General features: G+C 40.2%; 1 protein-coding gene across 3 annotated transcripts in view; it reads left to right on the forward strand.

Moving 5' to 3' along the window:
* TMEM200A (transmembrane protein 200A) overlaps nt 1–25561 on the forward strand; it is an 80183-nt gene that overhangs the window by 27221 nt on the left and 27401 nt on the right. For 2 of the 3 annotated variants that reach the window (XM_061130168.1, XM_061130169.1), the window contains exon 2: nt 8923–9013. The gene's annotated coding sequence lies outside the window, so the exon portion shown is untranslated. Of the gene's footprint in view, nt 1–8922; nt 9014–11880; nt 12524–25561 lie in introns of those variants that run through there. The other variant, XR_009690662.1, reaches the window with a different exon arrangement.

Genomic DNA, 25561 nt, shown 5'->3' on the forward strand with positions numbered 1-25561 from the left:
TGAAAAAGCTTGCTAAGAGTTAGTATTTTTTATACCCTTAAGGGTGTGAACCCATCTTTCTTACGAACATTTCTCCTCCATATCATGGGGGGATTGCATTGCATATGTGTTCATCTGTCAGTCGTTTCCAACTCTTTGCAACCCCATGGACTGTAGCTCACCAACCTCCTCTGTCCATGCACATAGTAAGTGCTTAACAAATGCTGATAATGGATTGGGACTGTAAAAAATAAAAAATAGTGCTCAATGAGGAACGTGGGTGCACTAAGATCAGAGATCCACTCATTTCCTGGCAAATTTCTTCTCTTGGAATCTGCTCCAATGTTGAGATTGCTCAATCCTCCAAGGCAGCCTTTAGTTTTCATCCCTCTGCCCTGGACTTTGTCTGCTCCCCCTCGTTGCCGCAGGGTTTCTCAGCCTTCTCACTATTGATAGTTGAATCAGATAACCCTCTGTTGTGGCAGATTGTCCTGGCGTTGTAGGATGTTTAGTCGCGTCTGCACTCTCCACTTCTCTTCTGTTCTGTGCTCAGTCATGCCTGACTCTTTGCAACCCCATGGACTGGAGACCCCAAGGCTCCTCTTGTCCGTAGGATTTTCCAGTCAAAAATACTGGAGTGGGTTACCATTTCCTTCCTCCAGGGGAAGATCCAGGGGATCTTCCCGACCCAAGGATTGCACTCCCATCTTCTACATCTCCTTGGCAGATGAGTCACCTCTTGCCAGTAACTTCAGCCTTAAGAGCAGACCAAGTTGAACAATAAAAAAATATCTCCAGACATTGCCTTTTGTCCTCTGAGGACGAAATTGCCCACAGTTGAAAATCACTGTATACAACAGTCATACAACAGCCCTGAATGTGTGAAAGTGAAAGTCACTCAGTCGTGTCTAACTCTTTGTGACCCCATGGACTATACAGTCCATGGAATTCTCCAGGCCCAAATACTGGAGTGGGTAGCCATTTCCTTCTCCAGGGGATCTTCCCAAGCCAGGGATCGAAGCTAGATCTCCCGCACTGCAGGTGAATTCTTCATCAGCTGAACCACCAGGGAAGCCAGTGTATATGTAATCATTATCAATAGCTTGCCTGTACCCTCTCCCTACCAGACTGCCAACCCCAAGGGGTCAGCACTGTGTCTTTCTCTGAACACAGGTCCCACGCCAGGCAGATGTACACTGAATGTGGAAAGAAAGGGAAAAGGCACTTAAAGGACTACTCAGTCATAGTAATTGTGTTGGTTCATTCTATGGATTTTTTGTTTTCTTCTGGACCAAAAGGACAAGGACTCACCAAAACCTCGTCTCGTTTCTGAAACCGTTAGTGCCACCCCCTGTTTCTCGAGCTTCCTTTTCCCACGCCCTGATCGCTGACAGAATTATTCAGTGTGTCCACTCAAAGTGGCATTGGAGACTTGAGACTTTAGGCTTCAAGGTCCAGGCAGAGATCAAAGGTGCCTCTTTCTCTCTTTCTCTCCACCTCTTTTTTAAAACTTCATAACACCTTCCACCCCCAGGTTCCAAATACCACCTATACTCTGAAGATTCCTAAATTCCTAGCTTAGAACCTCCCAGTGAATTCCAGAATCATGTATCCCAGCCCTACTAAGGTATCTTCTCTTACATATTTCACAAACTCCTGAAACAAAAACCCCGTGTGTGTACAGTTGAACTCATGATCTTACTTGTCCATTTTCAACTTCCCTCCAAATTCTTTATTCCGGGGATGGGAGCAGGGCTCTGGAGTCAGAGTCTTCCTTTGTCCCTTGATAACTCAGTGACCTTGTGCAGATGATTTCTCCTGTTGTTACACCATTGACCTCATCTGTTAAATGGATACTTGTCTTCCAGGGTTCTTGAGAAGATCACGTTAGGTAATGCATGTAAATCACTTAGAAAATATTGCCTGAACTGCTTAATAAGTGCTAAGTGTTGTTATTGTCCAAAAACATGCTTTCCATGTTTACTTATGTTTACAGTTCTCAACTGTAAGTGGTTATTAAATCCTATTATGTGCCAAGAGATGAGCTACTCGGTATAGAAACCAAAATGAATGAGAAATCAGAATGATTCTCATCTCTTACTCCTCCCCTCACCATTCCCCTGTTTCCACCCAGCAAATCCCTACGAATCCCTTTTGTTAATCCCACCTGTCATTTTATTCAGTGTGGTCCATTCTTATCCATTTCAAGTGCAATGGCTTCCATGACGGTTTTGATCCTTTCTTGCTTAGATTATTACAGGTGTCCTTAAAACCAGCCGTTTTGCTTCCACTTTCATATCCAGCTTGTCTGTTCATTGCCTTGCTTCCTAGTGTCTTTCATTGCCTATATAATGAAGGTCGGCCCTCTCTAGCATGATGTAGATGGCCCTTGGTGACCTGCTCATCTTTTAGGCTCACCATGGGCGGTATCCCAACATGCTTTAGCACTCAAACTCCAACATGCCAGATTCACTCAGACTTTCACACCTTCCTGGCGACTGTTCCCTCCTTGTTGTCTTTTTCCATTGTTAAGATAACATCTATTCATCTTTAAGTCAAAGCCCCATAACTCCCTAAATTGTGAATTCTTGACATTGTACTCACTTAGATTTCTCATTCATTTCGGTTTATATAGTGAATAGTTCATCTCTTGGCACACAGTAGGATTTAATAGCCATTTATAGTTTAGTAAAGCTATGATTCCATGAGACTGAGTCAGCCAGTGCAGCCTTATAGAACTGCAGGGATAAAACAGAATCAGAATAAATTGACAGAATTAAGCAGCAAAATTAAGAGTGAAGAAAACATGTAGGTATCTTTAATGGAAAGAATCCAGTGGTCAGTAGATATCGAATCTTAAAGCTGAGATCAAGTTAGAAGTCTTGATTGAAAAAGCTCATCTGTAATAGATAACAGAGGAAGGAATACCTAGGGGCCCGGGGGTTAAGGCATGCTACCTCCTTTTACTGTCCCTGCTTTCAAGGAGTTTGATCTCATGAGGGAGAAACACCAGAGAAAAAAGTGAATCATTTCTTACAATCGAGTACTATTTAAAAAGGTACACACCTAGTGTTATGGCAACAGAGATGAAGTAATTTTTCAACAAATGGGGTCACGCCATTGCCTGGGGGCCAGAAATGACCAGCTTAAACATCAAAGGCACATGTGCAGTGGGCAGATGTTTTACATCATTTCCAAGCCTCCCGTGCCAGTAACAGCTTCATATAAAGAGCCTGATCAAAGATCGCGTTCAGTGGACCAGACTGCCTTGGGATCACATAGCCTGAGCCACAGTGTTTCGTCATTTTCTACCTAAGTGTTTTTTTGACTAGTTTGCTACTAAAAGTTTGTCCTTTTTTTTTTCTTTCTCTTTTTCAATCCTGTTATTTTAACTCAAACTGTTCTGCTAAAAGATTACTCTCAACTTATGTTACCTCCTAACAGTCTCTGCCCACAATGCGACCCAAGGCTCTCAAATCCTCGGGCTAGCCAGGAGGGTCGGGTCAGAGCATAGCACGTGCCCAGAAATGGCCACTGTGCGGGATACATGTGGTCCCTGAGTCCAGAGGGCGGCGTGGTGGAACCCTGAGAACACCCCCTGGACCGCAAGAACACCTGTCCCGGGCTTCTGAGCCCACTCCATCTTTTGCTCAGAAGCAGCCCTGGTTCTTCGGAAACCCTCTGCCTCTCTACTTGAAATGCTGGCTGAGGACAGGACCAGGCAGTGTTTGCCCAGGAAGCTGGGAATTTAGGCAGAGCAAGGGAACAGTGCCTCCTTTGTGAGCCTCCGCGGGCACCCCCCTGCAACCCTGCCAGCCCCCTCAAATCACCAGGTAGCCAGGGCCGAGCTAGAGTTCTGTCTCAGGCTCCAGAGGGAAGAAGGAAGGAAGCCCACGCAGTCTTCGGTGCAGCTGAAATATCCCTGATCTGACAGGGGCCCAGTGGCAGGGAGGAAGGGGACTCTTCTGATTTGATTTTAATAATTACAACAGCATCAAAGGTATGAATGTTCAGCACATCTTCTGTGTGCATGTGCAAAAGTACATCCTTTTTTCAGGAAGATTATTTTTCAGACCTGACATGTAAAGTGGGGAAGCATAGGATACAGCTTTCTCAACACTAAGATGGCCAAAACATCATTTAGTATCACTAATCGCCAAGATCCTCGGAGAAACGGCAACTCACTCCAATATTCTTGCCTGGGAAATCCCATGGACAGAGGAAACTGGAGGGCTACAATCCATGGGGTCACAAAAGTGTCGGACACGACACAGCAACAATAAACCATTTTAATCCATGATTTCCTTGAGGGAACCATGTTATTCTGGTTGGGTCAAGGAATGCATTTCTTTGTTGCTCAGATATGTGCCTTTATAAATTATATTGGGAAAATCTCTAATCATGTTTCATCTTTTGAATTGTCAGCTCATCTTCTCGGGAAGGATTTGTCTGACAGATTATCACATGCTGCCCTTCATTAGGGTAATGAAACAATTTCCACTCCTGCTATGTGTACACCAGTCGTTGAGGTGAAATAGCAGTGAATCACGTCTCTGATTGTGTTTCGGGATTCAATAAACTGTATTTTCAAGCCAGTTGTTAGCGTTTGAAGTCAGTATTTGTCCATGTCTCAGAAACCTTTGACCAGCCCCAGAAGATTTGGCTCTTGACAGCTTTGTGTGGAAGGAGCCACCACCCTTGCCCTCTACCCAGTCTAGAGTCTATAAAGCCTAGACCTGTTTCAAGGGAAATGCTGAGCTGATGTGCAAGAAAGACCTTTGATCAAGACTTGATCTGATTTTGCTGTTGCACAACTGTCACACTGAATTCCCTTCCGCCCCTACGGAAGGGAATACTTACTTCTGCCAGCAGCTTCCTGCCAGAAGTTGGAATGCTTCCCTGTAAATACTCGGAGTAACGGGGGTGGAAGAGCTTTCTTCTCTCCCCACGCTGCTTCTGCTTCTGGCAAAGGTTTGGATATTGGCAGGGGCGCCCCGCCTCTGCACAGTCTGTTCCTGGAGGTGGGGGATTCCTCTTACTTCCAATTACCAATTTCTTTACACTTGGGAGGACATTTTTTGGCACAGATTATCCTTTTCGCTTCATGTCTGGCTGACAGCGCCCTTGCTAATTTATTTTTTTGGCATTTTTTATGCATTTGTTAAGATGTCAAATGGTATGTGCAGAGCTTTGGAGTGATGGCTGAGTTTACATCCTGGAGCTTGCAGTAGGTATGGGATGTTGGAAGTTCTCTTCGGAGTAGAAGTTATAGTACTGGGTAAATAGAGGGTGTTAAAAGTCGTTCAGTTGTATCTCTTTGTGATCCCATGGACTATAGCCCACCAGGCTCCTTTGTCCTTGGATACTGGAGTAAGTGGGTAGCCATTCCCTTCTCCAGATCTTCCCCACCCAGGGATCGAACCCAGGTTTCCCACATTGCAGGCAGATTCCTTTCCATCTGAACCACCAGGGAAGTCCAAATGTAGGGTATCATGTGTGATTTACTTGTCTTCTTGCAAAAGTCTCATGACCCTTTAGTGAAGAGTGAATCACAGAATCCTAAACTTGTAAGTGGGTCAGGATTTGAAACTTCATGTTCCCCATTGCCTTCATTTCCCTGCTGAGGAAGTTAAAGCCCCAAAACACTTAATTGACTCACTCAAGGCCACCCAGCTGGCCAGTGCTAGAACCTATGCCAGAATACCAGTCTTCTCTCCTTGTCTTGCATTATTTTCATTATATTTCAATGTTTTGAAAGTACTGGTCACTTAGTACATTGTATTAGGTACAGCAAATTTATCTTCATAGTTCCTTCTGTGTAGGATGGGGAAAAAAAGACAAAAACCTCACCCCTCTCCCCACCAAAACAATTCTGACTAGCTGTATAGCCATTCTCGATGGATTGGCTATAATTCTTGCAACTAGATTGAGTTGCCTGGAAAAAGGGTCATGTCAGTAGTTTTCCCCTCTCCCAAGTGGTTGAAACCCATTGTGGAAATGCCAGCCAGCTGAAACATGTCAAAATCAATCTGTAATTTTGGAGGCTGTGGAAAAGCAGCTCCCGTTGCCTGCCCTGGACAGTCTGTTCTATTATACTATCTGAAACATTAATAGTGCATTTGTGAAGACATACTCAGGAAGAACAGAGCTCACAAATTGTTTCTTCAGAGGGAGTGATTATAATAAACAACTAATTTGAGTGAACGTGGCTCAGAAAATATTTCAGATTCTGGCTGAGACTCCTATATGCTTAGTTAAGTAATTTTTACAAATCTGTTATGAAACCTGATATTAGGAAGTGATTTTTTTTAAATAAAAGGTTAATGAACATGATATCTGTTCAGAACAATTGCTTTTAAATTCACTGGTCAGATGGGGAAGGTTTTGCTGGCAATGATGTTAGAAGAAACTCATCACACACTTCTTGACTGGATTGTGTTATACATTCCAGAACGTTACTAGCTGGATCAGAGTCTGATTGAATTTATTTTTTTTAAGCACTGATCTTCTGACTTGAATTTTAGTGCCCTTTATCTTACAGCCCATTATTTTATGTATTTGTTTTGACTGTGCTGCACAACATGTGGGATCTTAGTTTTCTGACCAGAGCTCAAATTCGAACCCCCTGCATTGGAAGCCTGGAGTATTAGCCACTGGACGCCCAGGGAAGTCCTGTGATTAAAGGAAATTTGAACCCCCTGCATTGGAAGCCTGGAGTATTAGCCACTGGATGCCTAGGGAAGTCCTGTGATTGAGTTTAAAGGAAATACTACACATAACGGTAGTTAAAATCCAGAGCCCATAACAACGTGGTCTTCTTTATGACGCGGTTATAAAAAGGGCAGGGACACCACACTTCTGATGGTGTCCTTAGTGGCTAAAACTTAACACTTTAACATTGAAGTGTGAAAATGGTGATAAAGGGCATATGGTGTTGGAGTCATTTTCAAACGAAAGTATCAGACATACGTTATGAACTTGTGTGCAAAATCAGTACAGTTTACATTTTGGGAGGGGCTTAAGAAAACAACTAAAGCTTTTAGAAATGTTCTCTACTCTCAGACTTTATTAGTATTTCTGACATTTATGGACATGGGACTGACAGTTTTGTACACACAGTGGGTGCTATGCAGAATTGGCGGGTCATAGTATAGAGGATTAAAAATTTTAAGGAAAATTTTTGTATTGACTTTTTATTTATGTATTTTAAAAATTTATTTTCTGAAGTATAGTTGCTTTACAATGCAGCATTAGTTTCAGTTGTGCAGCACAATGATTCAGTTTTGCATATACATATATATATTCTTTCTCATATTTTCCATTATGATTTATAATAGGATAATGAATTTAACTTCCTTGTGCTAAATAGTAGGACCTTGTTGTTTATCCAGTCTATATATAGTTATTTTCATCTGCTAATCCCATACCCCAACTCCATCATCCTCCTGTACCCCATTGGAAACCACAAATCTGTTTTCTAGGTCTATGAGTCTGTTTCTATTTTGTAAATAAGCTCATTTGTGTCAAAGTTTAGATTCCACATATAAGTAATATCACATGGTGTCTTTTTCTTTCTGACTTACTTCATTTAGTATGATAAGTCTCTAGGTCCATAAATGTTGCTGCAGATGTCATTTTTTTTTTATGTTTTATGGCTGAGTAGTTTTTTATTGTATATATGTACCACATCTTCTTTAACCATTCATCTCTTGATGGATATTTAAGTTGTTTCCATGCCTTAGCTGCATTATTTATATATTTTTGTTTGCTTAGAATTTTATTGGAATTTTGAGAAAATCCTCAGACATTTTGGATTTTTATCAGTTCTTTTAAATTAATAATATTCTAAATTGATGTGATAAAAGTAATAAAAATTCAAATTTCCCAAGAGGAAATGAGGGGGCTGTCTTTGTGGTTGTTGTTGGTGGTGGTTTTGTGGGAATAATACTCAACTTTTCTCTTTAAAAAATTATATAATTTAGGAAAGTTCAGTTCAGTTCTGTCACTCAGTCATGTCTGACTCTTTGCGACCCCACGAACTTCAGCATGCCAGGCTTCCCTGTCCTTCACCAACTCCTGGAGCCTACTTAACTCATGTCTGTCGCATCAGTGATGCCATCCAACCATCTCATCCTCTGTTGTCCCCTTCTCCTCCTGCCCTCAATCTTTCCCAGCATCAGGGTCTTTTCCAGTGAGTCAGCTCTTCGCATCAGGTTGCCAAAGTACTGGAGTTTTAGCTTCAGCATCAGTCCTTCCAATGAACACTCAGGACTAATCTCCTTTAGGATGAACTGGTTGGATCTCCTTGCAGTCCAAAGGACTCTCAAGAGTCTTCTCCAGCACCACAGTTCAAAAGCATCAATTCTTCGGTGCTCTGCTTTCTTTATAGTCCAACTCTCACATCCATACATGACCACTGGAAAAACCATAGCCTTGTTTTTGGACGTTTGTTGGCAAAGTAATGTCTCTGCTTTTTAATATGCTGTCTAGGTTGGTCATAGCTTTTCTTCCAAGGAGCAAGTGTCTTTTAATTTCATGGCTGCAGTCACCATCTGCAGTGATTTTGGAGCCCCCCAAAATAAAGTCTCTCACTGTTTCCATTGTTTCCCCATCTATTTGCCATGGAGTGATGGGACCAGATGCCATGATCTTAGTTTTCTGAATGTTGAGCTTTAAGCCAACTTTTTCACTCTCCTCTTGCACTTTCCTCAAGAGGCTCTTTAGTTCTTCACTTTGCACCATAAGGGTGGTGTCATCTGCATGTCTGATGTTACTGATATTTCTCCCAGCAATGTTTTCTCTTTAAAAAATTGTATAACTTAGGAAAGTATAAAGAAATAAATACCCACCAGTGCACCCCTCATCTTCCAAATGTGCCATGGCTTAATTCCATATTATTTCGGTCACTGACAGCCTTGCCTGCATCTCTTTTTCTGTCTCTAGGTGCAGCTGCACCAGGTAAATCATTTGGGAAAAACTCATGGACGGGACCCCTGTCGACTTCCTCATGCTGATGATCCCTCCATGCTGAGAGGTATCTGACATGTGACTGAATTAGTGATCACTAATTACTTACTTGAATTCTGTGGATAAATGTAACAGAACATTCACAATGATTAGTTTTTGGTGATAGTAGATCACCAAGTATCTCCTTGTTCAGACAGAATGTATGACCAAAAAAGGTATCACTTTCATACCAAGCAAGTTCTAGATTATGTTGAATAGTGGAATATTCTTCATTATTGTTATTATTTTGATAAATGGTCTCCAGACATAGTTCTCTCTCTCTTTTTTTAATTCGAAGACTTTTTTTTCCTGCTAGTTTACACTGGTGATCACTTATATGATTAGTGTTATTGGAAGAAGCAAATGTATGTTTAATATTACAGACTTTTGAAGGAAAAATGTATAATCTTTGATAGCTCATATTTGAACTGCAGAAGCATGGATCATGTTATGGTTTTTCAGTGAATCATTCTTATAAAAGAAACTTTGAAGAATTGCTCTACTCACTTAAATCCACTATGGCAGCCATTTGCTTTGATTTCTTCATACCATTTACTTTCCATTAGCTGATTTTGTCTCATTCTAAGGGGGAGAAAGGATGTGCACTCACATTCATGTGAACGGTCACTCACCTATGACAACTGGCTTGCTCAGGGCTGCTGGAGACAGCACCGCTGCTTTGCAAATCACTGCCCTTACACAGTTGTGGTTTGCAGCCTGGAGCTTGCTTGCAGCGCTGCCTGGAGGCCCTCTTGGGGGTGTCTTCTCCTGCCCATGTGCTGGCTCACACCCTCCTCCTCAGGTGTCCTCGCCTCCTGTTTTCTGGTCCAGATGACAAAGCTGCAATGCTTACTACCTCACTGTACCACGGCCTTTCCACATATTGAACAGACATATGAAATTGCCAGTGTCGGACTGGTTTTGACTTGCAAAATCAGCAGTCGCCTCTGCTTCAAGCCACCGCATGCTTGTTTTCATGTGTTCATACTTCTACCATTCCCTGACTTCTGGGAATAGTTGACCCTCCCCTGAAAGGTTCATTCGTCCATCTCAGGAACTCATAAACTATTTCTCTTCTGGGATCCACATCCACCTCCATCAGTTATCCTTTTCTTTTCATAGCTTCCATTTCTAACATTCACCTTGGCTCCTTTCATTAACATATAACTTAACCAAGTAATTTCTGTCTTTATATTTGATTTTTAAAACTATAGACAACATTCCACATGTATAAACAAGAAATATAAAATGTGTGTGCAGTGTAAAGAATAGTTGTATAACAAACACAATTACTTTAGCTTAAAACTAGATCCTTTCTGATACTTCTGAAGTTAGGTGCTCTGATCACTCTTCCTTTTCTCCTCCAAACAATATCCTGAATTATATTATTTTCCCCTTTTTCTTTATAGTTTAATCACATATGTATGTCTCTTTAAAAATCTTTTGTAATAATCTCACATGCTATTTAATATAAATGCTACTGGAGAAGGAAATGGCAACCCACTCCAGTATTCTTGCATGGGAAATCCCCACGGACAGAGGAGCCTAGTGGGCTACATTCCATGGGGTTGCAAAAGAGTCAGACATGACTTAGAGACTAAACAACAACAAGTATATTCTACAAGAAATCCTTAAATAAAATATAGAGTCTTTAAAAAATATAAATGCAATGATAATATCTTCTGAAACCAGGCTTTTCACTCACATTTGTGAGATTAATCTACATTAACACATAGTTTTCTCTCATCTGATTTCCATTTTCCAGGTGCTTTGTTAGAGACTCATACCTGATCGTTGTTGTTCAGTCACCAAGTTGTGTCTGACTCTTCATGACCCCATGGACTGCAGCATGCCAGGCTTCCCTGTCCCTCACCATCCTCCAGAGTTTGCCCAAGTTCATGTCCTTTGAATCGACGATGCCATCCAACCATTTCATCCTCTGTCACCCTCTCCTTCTGCCTTCAGTCTTTCCCAGCATCAGGGTCTTTTTCAGTGAGTCAACTGTTCATATCAGGTGGCCAAAATATTACAGCTTCAGCTTTAGCATCAATCCTTCCAAAGAGTATCAGGGTTGATTTCCTTTAGGATTCACTGGTTTGCTCTCCTTGCTTTCAAAGGGACCCTCAAGAGTCTTCTCCAGCAACACAGTTCAAAAGCATCAATTCTTCAGCCCTCTGCCTTCATTATTGTCCAGCTCTCACATCTGTACATGACCACCAGTAGAGCTATACCTGATGGGTGTCCTGAATTCCAAACAAAGTAACTTCTCACTTTTTATTCCCTGACTTTAGCTTATTTTGTTTCACTTTGTCAGTTTTGTTGCCAGAAAGAAAACTCTTCTGTCTTAAACAGAAAGGCAATACCCTCTGCTTAATTGTGTCTTTATTTCTCACTGCTGTCCTTTCTCTTTTCCTTCAAGACTAAAATCTTGAATAGTTCACACTTATTGTCTCTATATCTTGGCATCCCAGCCAGGCTTCGTTTGACCTCTTGATAGTTGGCTTCTCCACATTTTTATTTTTCTTTAATCTTTGTGACAAAGCTCATGACAGCCTCTCCTCCCCCCCCCCCCTTTTTTCTACTTTATGTTAAATGTAAGCCTCCAAGAGTGTATAATCAGATTTTCTTGGTTTGAGCACACTGTACCTGATTTTAATAAGCATTCCTTTTATTTTCATATTGATGGCCTAAGGACTCCCTTACATAATGTAAAAGGCTCCTGGAATTATAATTACGCTCTTAAAGTCTCATATTAAGACAGTATGGGTGAGGTGGTAAGAGGAAGAGAAACAACTTTGCATCAGAAAGTGCTTAAACATATTTTAAGTACCTTCCGAATAATAGTGATAGAAGTAAAATTGGAAAAAATTCTAATGGAATATTTTCTTTATCCAGGAATTGAATTCACTTTGGAATGTGACAGTTATCAAGACTGAACTATCACAGATATTTGGCAGCAGGATTAATAGCTTCTTCTCATTTAGACCAGGAGATTACTAGTAAGATTATTGTGCTTAAGACATATATTTTGTCTGCATTTGCAAAGTTTAGCAAAGATTATTAAAATAATGATCTAGGTAATTCAAAACCAAGAACTTTGTTGCCTAAATTACTGATATCTCTATTCAAATAATTATCTCAATAATTTAACATCGATTATACCTTTATACCTATGTACATGAAGATACTCAATTTGATCAATATCATGGGGCTGCATGGAGAAGGAAATGGTAACCCACTCCAATATTCTAGCTTGGGAAATCCCAAGGACAGAGGAGCCTGGCAGGCCACAGTCCATGGGGCTGTAGAAGTCAGACAAGATTTAGCAACTGAACAACCAACCACCATGGGGCTGCAAGCAAGTGATGAATAGTAGAGATAGCCTTCAAGTTGCTGCCAATCTAGAGGAGAAAAAAAAAATCAAAGTAGAGAAATAATTTATATTGCAGATCAGCCTACAAATGGCATTTACAAAACAGAAAAGGCATATAAAGATTCATGTAAAAAGGGAACTTGACTCTCACAAACTGTATGACAATTTTCTTTTGGAGCAGATTTAAGAGACTGTATCTCAAACCTGATTTATGAAACTCCTTTTATTTTTATATAACAACTGTATTGATGGGTTATTTGCATATCATCTGTATTCTAACACATGATAAATTTATTTCATTCATCAAACTTGTGTTGTTACTAAACTATCTTCCACTACAAAAAGCAGGCACACAAAGCTTGATAAGATGTAGTTGAGAAGTTTAGGGTATAGTAAGGAGGTAGATATGGACCATGGGGTGAGGGAAGGAAGCATTAGAAATTTGAGATTAACAGATGCAAAATATTATATGTAGGATGAATGAGCAACAAGGTCCTACTGTGTAGCACAGGGAGCTATATTCAGTATTCTGTGATAAGCCTTAACAATGGGCTTCCTTGGAAGCTCAGCTGGTAAAGAATCCACCTGCAATGTGGGAGACCTGGATTTGATCCTTGGGTTGGGAAGATCCCCTGGAGGAGGACATGGCAACCCATTCCAGTATTCTTGCCTGGAGAATCCCCACGGACAGAGGAGCCTGGTGGGCTACAGTTCACGGGGTAGCAAAACATCACACGTGGTTGAAGCAGCTTAGCACAGCATAGCATAAAGCATAATAAAAGAGAATATGGAGAAGAATTTATATATATATATGTGTATAACTGAGTCACTTTTGTGTGCAGCAGAAATGAAATACAACCTTGCAGATCAGCTATGATTCAATAAAATTAAAAAAAAAGAAAGAAACGGTATTCTCAGTACAATATAACAAGCGCTCCAATGTGTACAGTACTGTAGTGGTCTGATGGAGAGAGGCAGTCAGGAGCTCTGACTGATTAGAGCTCTGATTAGACAGGAGCTCTGTCTGCACAGGCTTCCAGACCCAGTGGGACTTTTGGAGGATGAGTAGAAATTTAGCAGAGGGACACACAAAAAAGTGTGTTCCAGGTTTTCTGCCCAGGTGAATATTTTTCAAGCATTGTCCCCCAACTATGCATGGAACTGCAAAAGTCTATGACAGACCTCTTCTGAGACCCTGTGATTCATTCTAGCATTGCCTCTGTCTCCACCCTCCATCCTCTGATCCCAGCCTCCTTTTTTTTTTTTTTGTCTACTTTCCCTGAATTCTGACTCTAGGCTCTGAACGATCCAGTATGCATTTGTCAGGTGTTGCAGTTTGGATAAGGCTAGGGAACCAGACACAACAGGAAAGAAAGGAGGCTGAGAAGAGTCAGAGAAGCAAAATGGGCACATGGCGCGTGGGGCGCAGGAGTGAATGTCTGACCAGGGCATAGGTGGGACGCTTATGGAGAAGAGGTGGGAATGGAGTTGGCCAGAGAAAGCAGGGTCCAGAACCCAAAGCAACATATGTGCTTTGCCGAGGAGTTTGGACATGATCATGTTCAAAATGAGAAAACCCTGAAAGGCTTTTTCCAAGTAGCAGAATGACATGAAAGGCTTGTGTAGTAAGTATATGTGTACTGTTTAGCTAGTTTTACTGTTTCTGCATTGAAGCCGTTGATGAGGTTCCTGTTCTGACCTGCTTTCAGGAGGGAACTGCCTTGGGAGGATTAATAGTTGGCCAGCAGCCTGCAGGTACCATATCTTCTGGTTTGCCACTGCATGCCCACAGGGCTTCGGGGTGATGACTGAGTGTGGCAAGGGGCTGGGGCCAGGCCGATTCTGCCCAGAGGGGACTCATTCTAGTGAGCAGTACGCTTGAGGCGAAGATGAGCCGAACACATGAGTCTCCTCCTGTTCAATCCTTCTTTCTTTTCACGGGTGCCAAGGGTTTATGGTGGTCTATGGGTTCCTCTCTCTCTTCCTGAACCATCCAGCTTTATCTGTCACAGGTGTTTCTCCCAATAATCTCTTTTAGTTCTAATTCTGTCTTGACATTGGCCTTTCATAGAGTATGAACTGACATATGATGCCTCAAAGCCTATTTTTAAATTTTAGTATGTACCTTTAAGTGGTTGTTTACATTTTCACCCTCTGAACTAGCATGCTTTCTTTATATGAAATATGCTGTTTTATGAAGTCAGAGGTAATCTTAAATAAATTATCTCAGGACACTTTAGACCCCCGGGCATGCCAAGCTTCTCTGCACAAGTTTATCATTACAACTACTTGGGATCTGACAGGCTTCTGGGGGACCAGGGCAGAACTGCCAGCCTTACTTAGTTCTACTTAATAATGTATTTCCCACATTCCATCATGGCAGGATTGGCTCAAGTTCAATGAGTTGATGGACAGGAAATGCTTCAGACAGAGGGAATTTTTTTTTTTTCTTGACTGTCATAAAGTATTTTGATATCTCATGACTAGCAGGTGGTTAGATAAAGGAGGAAGATAATTCAGCATCTTAAAAGCCTGTGACCTAGCATTTGGGAAGACAAGATTAATTACAGCAGCAAAAAAAAAAAAAAAAAGATTAATTACAGCAAATCACCATGTGATTTTTGCGGCAGTGTTTCTCTCTGGAATATTGTGCCTTATGGATGAAGAATAATTCCTCTTTGTTTCTTTAATAAAAAATCACTTTAAGTAAAAACAGTGAATCATGTTCTTGAAGTAGTTTGTGATCTTCAAACATGAGAAAAGCATGTAAGTTAACTTTTTTTTTTTAAGAAGGTCTGTCATATTGCAGTTTATATAATATGACTAATGGCAAAACTGTGCACATATTTATTTAAAATAAAATGCTAGGCTGAGTATCAAGATTTTTGAAACTAAAATGAATTTGTTTAAGTTGTAGAATTGAGTGTTATTTAATCTCCTGGGCAGACTTTAAAGTGGCCTGTGATCAGAGCTCTTCTGTGAATTCTCTGTGAATGGAGGATCCCTGCGTGGTCCAGGATTCAGGGAGGGACGGACGACCAACCTCACGGTTCTGGGTATACTGCTTTGCCCTCATGTTATACATTAGGATCTCCTCAGTAAGTAACAACTAAAAGGCTGAGAGAAATTCAAATGGATTCAGAATCTGTGAAATGATAAAATGTTAAATATCTTTAGCATTAACTTTTACATTAAAGATATATATCTGTTAAGTCCTAATGATATAACTGTAATTGTGGGCATTTTCTAGTAAGTTTTCATTTAAAGAGAATAGATAGTAGTTGCTGAAATGTGAAAAGAACCATGTGACAGAAGATCTCCTATTTCTTTGAATTTGTTTAATAGTACTAGGAAGTCTATTTGGTAGAAGGATTTCATTTGATGTAATTTTATAATGTTAAGACCCATGCACAATTGAGATATTGCTCCTGTTCGTGTGACACATTCCTTGTTTAAACAAAGCTAAATTATTATCAGCGAACATGACAAGAGTGATTATTTAGAAAACCCAAGTGAAATACTAAAGAACTCATGTCTTAGTTCTGATAAGATTGAATTTGGGGGGGTGGGGTGACCTTCTTATTCAATTAATAATAGGTTATCAGTGTTGTCGTTGTTCTAGAGAAACCACAGTGGATTGTAGACTTGGCTACTGTTGATAGGCTGCATTTGTCAAGTGGAAGTTTTAGAAGAGTCAAAATGGCACCTCTCATTGACACTAGAGATTTGTTTTAAACTAGTAATTGACCGTGTTGGGATAAGTGGATAAGGCAATAAGGCAAATCAGTGCCATTTTTGGAAGTGTTTATTTATTTATTTTTTTAATCTTATGCTTACAGAATTTTTGCAAGTATAGTACAAAGAACATTTTTTCCTAAATCACTTGAAAATATTCAATAACTTGTTGGCATGATACCCTCACCTTCAAGGACTCTAATGTGCATTTTTTACAAAGACATTTTCTGCATAACTTACACTAGAACCACTGAATTCAAAATTTTCACATTGGTACATTACCACCATCTAATTTTCAGGCTTTACCCAAGTGTTGCCAGTTATCTCAGTAAAGTAAAGGATCCAGTCCAGAATCATGTGTTGGATTCAGTGGTCATGTCTCTTTAGTCTCCTTCAATCTGGAATGCTTCTTTAGTCTTTCCCAGACTTTCATGATCTTGAAAGGCCAGTTATTGTAGGATGTCTTTTAGTGTGGGTTTGTCTGATGCTTCTTTGTTAGATTCAGGTTTGGTGGGAATATCAAAGAAGCAGTTTTGGGGGTGGAAAATAACTTCTTATCATCTTTAGTTCAGTGTTTGGAGGCCTTTGAAATAAACTGACAAAAGACAGATTAGAAGAGGAAAGAAAAACGAATTTAATGCACATATGCACAGGAGTTCAGAAAGAAGTATGGCTCAAAGAAGCAGTTAGGATTTGAGGCTTTTATACCATCTTAATAGGGAATGGGGAGGGCCAGAGGGACACTTCTGGGAGAACAAATAACTTCCTAGAAGGGGAGTAGAAAGAAAGAGCATTTAAGGAAAAATGGCTTTTTGAAAGATAAGTGGACCTTAGGAGAATATATGAGATATATAATAGTTTTGTGACTGTTTGGTTGTAATACCAACTTCTTCTGAAAGAGAATATTGGAGTTGTTCCCAGGGATGGGATTTATGACAATTGAAATTTTTTAGTTCTTTTGAGAGACTCTGCTTTTAGGCAGATAAGGAATTTCAGGAACTCAAATGGCCTTCACTTAAAATAATTTTTACTCCACAGTGGCTTATTCTGGGTCCCTTCCTGGCACTGTATTCTCATTGTGTCATTTAGTTTACAATTTCAGTTCATCTCATAATGATGCTCACTTTGATCCCTTGATAAAGGGGTATCTGCCATTGTAAAGTTTCACATTGTTTTTTCATTTTTAGTTAATAAGTAGCTTGTGAGGGGTGTTTTGAACTTATGCAGATATCTTTGAATTTACAAATATGTGAGTTTCTGTTATTATGGTCACCTGGTTTAATAGGTTATAATCTGCTGTGCTGTGCTTAGTCGTGTCTGACTCTTTGTGACCCCATGGACTATATGTAGCCCACCAGGCTCCTCTGCGCATGCGGATTCTCCAGGCAGGAATAATGGAGTGGGTTGTCATGCCCTCCTCCAAGGGATCTTCCCAACCCAGAGACTGAACCCAGATCTCCCTCATTGCAGGCAGATTCTTTTCCATCTGAGCCACCAGGGAAGCCCAAGAATACTGGAGTGGGTAGCCTATCTCTTCTTCAGGGCATCTTCCCAACCCAGGAATCGAACCAGAGTCTCCTGTATTGCAGGTGGATTCTTTACCTGCTGAGCTACCAGGGAAGGCCTATAATCTCTACTGTCATTTATTTATTCCCATATTTGGCTAGTGGTAGCTTATTCAAACTGACTTTTCTGTTGACACAGCCCCATTATTCTTTGAGCATTTCCTTGCTGTTTTTGGAAAGCACATGTTGTTTTGAGATCATCTTATACTTTCCTTGCCTTAGTTCTGAAATTAGCCATTTTCCCAGAAGCCCTGATTCTTAGAAACCAAGATCTGGATGACAGGTGTGCTCATTGCTGTCAGGGTGTTGGCTGCTGCTCACAAACCCTCTTAGTATGTATTATAATCTCTCATCACTGCTGCTCCCACTCTATCTCTTGGGGACACCCTCTTCATTATCAGTGCTCTGATTCTCTTCATTGGGCTACTGTGCAATAGCACTCCTTCCTCATGTTGCCCAGATCTCAACACCCACATCAGACCATCTTGCCCCCTCCCACAGAGAGTCCTACATCATGTTGCTCGGGCTCTGATACCATGTGCTGGGTTATAGCCCCAGGCAGAAATACTCTTTGCTTCACTTGGGCTCTGAAACTCTGTAACTGGACACCTGCCCCTCCTGCATCCCATGGGGATGCCTTCTTTCCTCCACTCAGAGTTTGACACCTTGGTTGGACCTGCCACCCCTCTGAATGTACATCGTCCTCATCTTAACCAGGATCCAGTACTCCACTCCCGGTCATCATGGTTTCTCTACTTCTGTGTGGATGTCTGCCTTGCTCAGCTCCACCAAATGACTTCAGAAATGAATTGTTCATGAAGGGGAGTGGAGCTCAATTACATTTTAAAGTGTCAATTTAGAAGTTACCTAATAATTTACCAAACTTGGAAGATCTGCAGTCATTTTTTAATGAAGATTCTGGAACATATAATGAAAAGAAATTATTGCATGAGTCTCCGTGTGTCAATTTTTTAAAGATTTATTTTTAATGTAAAGGTACATATTTTAATAAGGCAAAGCCCTGATGTTTAATCGAGTCTGCAATCAATGAGAAACAGACACATTTACAGCTTATCTTCTCCAAAATATTCATGTGCGTTAATTACTTAAGAATCAGTTGTTTTTAGAGAATTTTGTGTCCAAAACCGATGATGAAAATTTCAGAATCCCAAGTAGTGGCGAGTTCCTCATTTACATTCCATCAGATTTGTGGTCTTTTAAATCAGACAAAAGGGTTTAAGTTATTTTCTGTTTTACACATGGAATGTATACTTAGGGCATGAAATTTATATTTCCAGCCCAGATCTTGACCCTGGAACTACCTTCAAACTCCCTCTGTTTTCGACTGCCCTTTACCCTGTGACATAAAATGCAGATGTCAAGTAGGCATCCCCTGTGCTTCATGCTCCTATAGCCAGTGCCTACGTGACATCTCCCTTTTGAAGTGTCACGGGCCTCTCTTGGGCTTCCTGGTGACTCCGAGATAAAGAATCTGCCTGCAGTGCAGGAGACTCAGGTTCAGTCCCTGGGTCGGGAAGATCCTTTGGAGAAGGGAATGGCTAACTCAGCATGCCCACATCTGAACTTTTGATTCTTAATACTGCCCTCTGAGCACAAATCTTCTTTCCAATCTCAGTGAATGGCAGGGCCACCCCCACCCAACCCTGGCCAGAGCTCTGGAAATGTTCTTGGTTCTTCTTTTCTTTTATGGAGAATAGATCAGTGTATTCTGTGGTCTGTTCTGCTTTTCCCAGCACTTCCTGTCTCAGGCCGAGTCCAGCCCACCAGCATCTCTCACCTGGTATGCTTCTTACCCCGTTCTTGCCATCTTGTGATTCATTATCCTCACAGCTGTCAAAGTGATGTCTGTATGTTTGATCATCTTTCTAACCTACTTAAACACACTTAACAAATTCCACAATTCTTATACACACCTGCGGGACCAGGCCCTGCTCATCTCTCTGGCTTCATCTTGTGTTCTTCATTCCCAAGCACTTGGCCTTCTTTCTGTTCCTGGAACATATCAAATATTTGCTACCTTAGGACTTTGAATATCATCTCCCTAAAATATCATTAATGTCTTTCTTCCAAATAGAACCTTTGTATCTTTATACTAGAGCCAATGCTTACTGATGAGTATGATTTGGGGACCAATTTCTGTTCTCTTGCATATTACTTATTTTGTACTCAAAGGAGAATTTCAGTGACAGTATGAGATAATTGTTAAACTTAATTTACTATTAAGAAAATAACATTAAAGTTGCTTCCAACTGCTTCCAAAATAAAAATCTTAATAAAAGTCCATGTAATTATGACATTTAAAATGTAAAAAAGAAAAAAAGGGACCATGTCTATAAAATATTCAGTATGTGAAACACTTTCAAACCTTAGAAGGAAAGAGAATTCAATGTATTATTGTTGCCAAATTATTACTAGTTTAATTTTCACAAGACTCATTTCAGTAAAGATGGTGAATTTTTATTAATGGTGTTCATAAATACCATAAAATAATTCCTTATGTGTACATCGCACAATCCAGCGTGTGCATGCATTATTTTTCTTGAATTCTGACTCATGAGCACAGAGAAGTGACTTGTAGCATCACTTGTCCAAGTCCAGTTCTTTAGACTTCATCTTCATTCAAGAAATATTATCTGGAAGTATATTGTGCTACTTTGCCTATAAAGGTCCATATAGTCAAAGCTATAGTTTTTGCAGTAGTTATGTATGGATATGAGAGCTGGACAATAAAAAAGACTGAGCACCAAAAAATTTATATCTACAAACTGTGGTGCTGGAGACTTTTGAGAGTGCCTTGGACTGCAAGGAGATCCAACCAGTCCATCCTAAAGGAAATCAGTCCTGAATGTTCATTGGAAGGACTGATGCTGAAGCTGAAGCTCCAATACTTTGGCCACCTGATGCAAAGAACTGACTCACTGGAAAAAGCTGTGATGCTGGGAAAGACTGAAGCAGGAAGAGAAGGGGACGACAGAGGATGAGATGGCTGGATGGCATCACTGACTCAATGGACATGAGTTTGAGCAAACTCCAGGAGATGATGAAGGACAGAGAAGCCTGGTGTGCTGCAGTCCACGGGGTTGCAAAGAGTCAGACATGACTGAGTGACTGAACAGCAAATATTGCGCACCCAGTAGAGAGGACAGGATAACACTGGAAGCTGAAGGGATGAACCATTTAGTATGTGCTTCTCAATTCTGTGCGCTTGACTTACCAACAGCAAGCTTCATTATTAATGAATTGCACCATTACTTGCTGAAGAAGTCGGCTCTTTATAATTTAAAGAAAACTACACATAAGTAGTTAGCAAAAAAGAGAACCAAAGTCGCCATAATAGATCCTTAACTTTTGAAAGGACATTCGTACTCCTTGGAAGCCCATTTTTGTAGTTTACTAAATAGTTATAATAAATGTGCCTCCCTTTCCTGCTCATGAGATCTATTTTTCTCTACTTAGGTGTCATTAGATGTCTCCTTTCCACTGCCCACAAGACAGTTCTTGGAGGGTGTCTGAGATTGTGCCCTTAAAAAGGACAACTGCAATCTGATGTGTCAATGAGTTACTATGCTGTGTGTGTGTAAGGAAATGAAAATTTATCATCTTTATTGAAACAAATCATTTGAAAATTAACTGGAAATAATTTGGTTAACAATAATACACTGAATTCCCTTTTCTTCCAAGGCTTCAAAGTATTTCATATACTGAATATTTTCTAGACATTGCAGCCTTTTTTCTTTTTGCATTTTAAATGTCATAATTACAATGATTTTTATTAAGACATTTATTTTGGAATCAAGCTTTTTTGGGTTGTTTTCTTAATAGTAAATTAAGCTTAACAGTTATTACATACTAATTGCGACTGAGATTCTCTTTCAAGTTATGAAGTAAATAATTCTGTAAGAGAACAGAAACTAGTTCCAAAATCACATTCATCATTTAGTATTTGACTAGTGTAAAAACGCCAAGATTCTATTTCACTAAGGAAAACAACATTATTATGATTCATAGTCATTAAGCCTCGTGCTTATTTTATGAATTGAATTTTAAGCTTTTGATTATCATGTGTATATGTCTGTGTGTATATGCATTGTCAGTTAGCAATAAGTCTTTAGGAATGTAAGATCCAATAACATGTTCAAAACTTAAATTTACTGTCCAACAGCTTCATTTCATTTGTCCCTTATTTCTCTAAAAGTTGCCATCATATACATCTAATTGCTCAAGCCAGCCACTGGGCATTGTCTTGACAGTTTTGTCTCCTTTACCTTCCATATCTACTCTAGTGCCAAGATCTGTTTATTCTACCTTCTAAACTGCCTTCTTAGTTTTTCCACTCGTTGATCTCATAGCTGCCACCTTGTTTCAAGTTATGATCACCTCTTACCCGGATTGCTGTCGGGCTTCTTAACTGTTCTTCTTAGACTGTTTTTGCCTCCTTTCCATATAGCAGCAGGAATCTTATAATAATGCAGATCTGATCCTAGTCTAGGCTTCCCAGGTGGCTCAGTGGTAAAGAATCCACCTACCAGTGCAGAAGATGTAGGAGACTCAGGTCTGATCCCTAGGTTGGGAAGATCCCCCGGAGGAGGAAGTGGCAACCCACTCCAGTATTCTCACTCCAGTATCCTTGCCTGAAAAATGCCATAGACAGAGGAGCCTGGTGGGCCACAGTTCATGGGGTCGCAAACAGTCAAACACAACTGGGCATGCATGATCCTAGTCTGTCTCGGCATGAAGTCCATTCGCTCTGTCTCCTAAGGTAAAGTTCAAAGCTTTATGATCTGTGGAACTTCATGTGATCTTGCCCCTACTGCCTTTTCACTCATCCCTTTGCCAGGGTGCCACTGCTTCTGTTGATTTCTTTGAGAACTGGGTACTTGACCCTTTCAGCATCTTAGAACATGCTGTTTTTCCCTCTCTTCTGTACACTGTCTCAATATGAAGTCAGATCCTTATACTTCTCAGACTAAGATAGGCCACCTTGACATTCACTTCCATGCCATCCTACATTTTCCCTTCTTAACTCATGTAATACATAATTACTTATTCAAAGTCTAGCTTTTCCATTCCACAGATAAATCTCAGGAGGTGAAGATAAAGTCTGAGTTGTTCATCATTTTCTTCCTTACCCCAGCTGAGGGCTTGACAAATAGTGAATGCTCAGTAAGCATTTGTTGAGTGAATGAAAATGAATGAATGGATGACACATATGAATGTCACTCAGATATTTACTTTTGATGTCGAATTGTGACAATTGAAGTTCAAAAAAAATCAAATAATGAACATTTGAGCCCAGGCGAGTGGTGCTTTTTAAAAGTTTCTTTGAAAGTATCATCACCAGTCGTGTCTACTAGGGTTCTTGGCAATGTATGGGTACATATAGAAAGAATCTTTCAGGTGAAGAAACTTAAATTTATTGGTAAGCCGTGAAAAGGATTCCTTTTGAGAATACACATGGAATGTAAAATCTAGAAGAGATTTGTTCTCCCATAGGCATTCTCTTATAGCTGTTTAGTCATCTAAACAACTCTCAAACATATGAAGGATGATTATATAATAACTTTAGACTCACTGGAAATTTGCAGATGTATCAATAAAGCAGCAAAAGAAGAAATAGGCACACTCCCCAAAAGTAAAAAAGCAAGTCCAATAGATGTCAAAAAGCCCAAAGCATGTGTGTCCTCAAAGTCTTATTCCTGGTGGGCCACAATCCATGCGTCACAAAGAGTCAGAAACAACTGAATAAGTAATACACACACAGAGCAGCTTTGACTGCTCTTATTTTGCACATAGTATCAATACACGTACTGCTTGGCTTTTTCATTTCTGAAACCAAAGCCCCAAACAGAAACTGGAGAGGGAAAGCAATTGTAGGAATCCACTGTTCTCAATGGCAGGGTTAGCAGACAACAGAGTCATCTCGCCCTCCTCCAGACTTCTGTGGAAATTGACTGCATGGCAGCACTAACCATATTCACCTAGTGGCATGATTATGCTTTTAAAAAGTCATTTTCCATTCTTGATCATAAGCTTGTAAGGAAAAACCTTGACTTTTTACAAAGCTTTCAGAGTATCACACAAAACCATGTCACAGTTGATATTCATAATCAAAACAAAGCAAAACAACTCTGATTCATCAAGAGAAAATTAAATTATGTTCAATAATGTTTGAGGAGCCTAGAAAGAAATACTATATTTTAGAAATGTTTTCTTCTCTAATAATGGAAATAAAAAGCTTTTCTTCTAAAAGAGCTGAATATAAAGTTATTGCTTCCATTTTTTAGAGCCATTCATAAACCATGGAGTGTCTCAGAGCTAAAGTTTTATTATTTACTACTTCTAATTCTGATGTTTAGTTCACAAACCCTTTAAACAACCTAGCTGATAGCAACCTATGAAGAAGAAAGGTAAGTGTTCTTACAAGTAAAAACCTGAAGCTGTAACTTAAATTATTATCTCAAGATCACAGCTGTTAAAGACCAGAAACGTTTGGTCTTTCTGGATACACTTAGCCATAAAAACCATGTAGCATTGTGGGAAAATCACAAGCTTTAGTCAGAAACATCCTGGTTTGTATCTTTCCTTTGGTCAATACCAGCTGAGCCACAGTGGGCAATGTGCTTCATCTCTTTAGATGAGAGGAAACTGAGCAACTACTGTTTGTTGTTGTTATTTAGGTGCTAAGTCATGTCCCGCTCTTTGCAACCCCATGGATTGCAGCATGCCAGGCTTCTCAGTCATTCACTATCTCCTGGAGTTTGCTGAAACTCATGTCCATTGAGTCATGAGTTGTGGTGATGCCATCTACCCATATTATCCTCTATCTTCCCCTTCTCCTCCTGTCCTCAGTCTTGCCCAGCATCAAGGTCTTTTCCAATGAGGCAGCTCTTAGTATCAGGTGGCCAACGTATTGGAGCTTCAGCTTCAGCATCAGTCCTTCCAATGAATTTTAAAGGTTGATTTCCTTTAGGATTGACTGGTTTGATCTTCTTGAAGTCCAAGGGACTCTGAAGCTATGACAAGCCTAGGTAATGTACTGAAAAGCAGAGACGTCATTGCCAACAAAGATCCATATCGTCAAAGCTATGGTTTTTCCATTAGTCATGTACGGATATGAGAGTTGGACTATAAGGAAGGCTGAGTGCTGAAGAGCTGATGCTTTTGAATTGTGGTGCTGGAGAACAGCAACTGTTAGTCATGTGATATTATCACTTATCAGTTTGGCAAAATATGAACTGGATCCAGGAGGGGAAATCTTTGAGAAATCAGCTAATGAATTTCCTTTGGGTTTTGAAGCCAGTGTGTGTGTGTGTGTGTATTAGTTACTCAGTTGTGTCTGACTCTTTGTGACCCATGGATTGTGGCCCACCAGGCTCTTCTGTGCATGGTATTCTCTGGGCAAGAATACCAGAGTGGTTTGCCATTTCCTTCTCCAGTGGATCTTCCCATCCCAGGGATCGAACCTGAGTTTCCTGCATTGTAGGCCGGTTCTTTACTGTCTGAAACACCAGGAAGCCCAAGGATCAGGTATTAAATAAAAAGACATTTCCCAATGACACCAGCCCTGTGTGTTTTAGTAAGTTATTTTTTTAGTTCATCTGACCCTCAGTTTCTCTGGGTATCACATTGGAATAACAGTAGTACCTATCTGTATCAGTCAGAATAGATCACGTGCAGTAACAAACAGTCCCCAAGTCTCAATGATTTAAAATAACAAAATGTATTTCTCATTCACTCATGTCAGTTGTGGGTTGACCTGTAGCTCTTTCACATCATCCTTATATGAGAACCTGGAGTGACTGACTTTTTTTATCTAGAAGGTTGTAATCATCATGGCCAAGGGGAAGCGATCATAGCAAATCACACACTGACTCTTAAAGGT

This window comes from Dama dama, chromosome 26 (genome assembly GCF_033118175.1).
Source record: "Dama dama isolate Ldn47 chromosome 26, ASM3311817v1, whole genome shotgun sequence".
Classification (NCBI taxonomy): Eukaryota; Metazoa; Chordata; class Mammalia; order Artiodactyla; family Cervidae; genus Dama; species Dama dama.